This window comes from Rattus norvegicus, chromosome 2, assembly GCF_021556685.1.
Source record: "Rattus norvegicus strain SHRSP/BbbUtx chromosome 2, alternate assembly SHRSP_T2T, whole genome shotgun sequence".
In the NCBI taxonomy this organism is placed as follows: Eukaryota; Metazoa; Chordata; class Mammalia; order Rodentia; family Muridae; genus Rattus; species Rattus norvegicus.
In genome coordinates, this window is record NC_141535.1 from 66,030,532 (window position 1) to 66,032,778 (window position 2,247).

General features: G+C 35.6%; 1 pseudogene; it reads left to right on the forward strand.

Moving 5' to 3' along the window:
• The first annotated feature begins 862 nt into the window (after positions 1-862).
• Klra5-ps1 (killer cell lectin-like receptor, subfamily A, member 5, pseudogene 1) lies at positions 863-1,515 on the forward strand (annotated as a pseudogene).
• Positions 1,516-2,247: the final 732 nt, after the last annotated feature.

Below are 2,247 nucleotides of genomic sequence, written 5' to 3' on the forward strand. Positions count from 1 at the left end.
TTAAAATACTGACATGGAACTTCCACAAACTTCCACTTTAGTGAGGGCAACATGTTAAATGTTCTACTGATTTTAAAGGAAGTAATTAAAACACATACACATGAAATTTTCCTATGTCACTTACTTAAAGTATGAAAGTATGATTTTGAACAAGGAACAAAACTATATTAGTTAATTGTGTAGTTATAAGTTTAATTCATAAAATTTATACCTTTCCCTGTCTGCACAAGACAAGGTAAAAGGATTCAAGGCACCTTTGTCATAAATTAATAGGATAAGTCTCAAAACTGTAGATCCTACATAGATGAAACCACTGTAAAAAACCTGTGTGTGTGTGTGTGTGTGTGTGTGTGTGTGTGTGTGTGTGTGTGTAAAGTTTCACAAAATTTGGAACTTATTTATGCCTTGTCCTTGTACTGTAAATCCTCCTGACTCAACCTTGAAGGAACTGCATGACAGGAATAGATCCTCACCCAGTTCCACAGTAACAACCGTATATTATACAGAAGATGGTGGAGGTGTAGACACAATCCAAGTACAAGATACCAAACTGAAACATGCAGTCCTTCATGAAAGATAACTGAGGTTGGAGAGGAGGGAAAGATGGATGGATGTTCTTGAGAACTTTGGACCTGATCTATAAACATCCCCATTTTTGAAAGGGTCTATAAGTCAACTATCACTTTTTCCCTGTAAGTTCGATTTTTCTCTATATCTTTGTGTCTTTGACTTGTAAAAAATTCCTCCTTTTTTCCGTGCTATACAAAATTGTAATTAGTATTGAGATATGCTCTTTTTATGGTGATGATTTTCTTGCATGGTTTTGTTGATTTAAGAATGTTTAGTCCCCTGGTGGCTTGTTATGTTAGCTCATGGAATCCTCTGCCCCCATCTTCTGGTAACTGTTACAGTGCTGGTCACAAACATTTTTCAGTATAGTCAATAGAGAAATGAACTTCAGGAAAATCTAAACAACCTTCAGAATAAATACAACACCATGCAAAATGACATCGACTTAAAGGAAGAAATGCTGAGAAATAAGTTGGGAGAATGTTGAGCAGGTAATGATGTTCTGGAAGCCCTCAACAGAGAACAGAAAATATAGTACAGTGAAACCAATACTCTTTTAGATTCCTTACAGCACACAGGCAGAGATGTTGAAATGTACTGGTTTTGCTATGGTAAAAAAAGTTATTCTTTCATCACAGACAGAAAAACATGGAGTGGATGTGAACAAACCTTCCAGAATTATATCTTATCCCTTTTAAAGATAGTTGATGAGGATGAACTAAAGTTTCTTCATATCCATGTTTCTGCAGACAGGTACTTGATTAGATTGCCACATGATAATAAAGAAAGAGAATGGGTAAGGATTGCAAATGGCCCATCTAAACTTTCCTTGAACACAATGAAATTAAATGTAAAGGCTGGAGGACAACAAGACTAGAAGATAGTAAATGTGAAAGTTCCTACCCCTGTATTTGTGAGAAGAGATTGGACAGGTTCCCCGATTGACTCCCCAATAAGAGTTAAAGGACTTAGTCCACTAGGCAAACAGAGAGATGAGCTGGAAGAGGTTGGAGATGTTCTCTGGAATCTGATGTGACAGTTCAGAGGCTTCTGACTTCCTGGTGGAGACAGAACATATCTCTTCTAGAGCATGGATACACTATGCCCCAAAGCCTCCAGGGCTCTGTTTTTTTCTGCTTTCTTAAACTCATATAGAACTAAATACTGAACTTTAAAAAACAAAGAAATTAATTGGATAGGGCCACAGAGAGGAATTCTACAGTCATTCAATGATATTTATATTCTTTAAAGTTGCATGCTTTGGTAGAAAGAGATACTTATAGAAGTGTAGATTTATTCTAGATGCTCTTCATTACATTGAATAATTGTGTTCATTTGCCTGAACCTGCAAACAACAGAGTTGTTGGTTTTTTTTTTTTTTTTTTTTTTTTTTTTTTTTTGTAAATCTATTTGTCTGTTGAGGGACATTTAGGTTGTTTCCAGTTTCAGGCTATAATGAATAGAGCAGCAACGAACAGGGTTGAACATTTGTGTTTGTAATAGAATGTATGGTCCTTTGCGGATATGCCCTACAATAGTATAGCAGGACTTTGAGGAAGATTATTTGCTACCTTACTTAGGAACTGCCATACTGATTTGATATCACTGTATCAAACTCCCATCACCAATATTTCTTTTTTTGTTACTTAATCTTCTTTTTATATGCCAGATTTTATT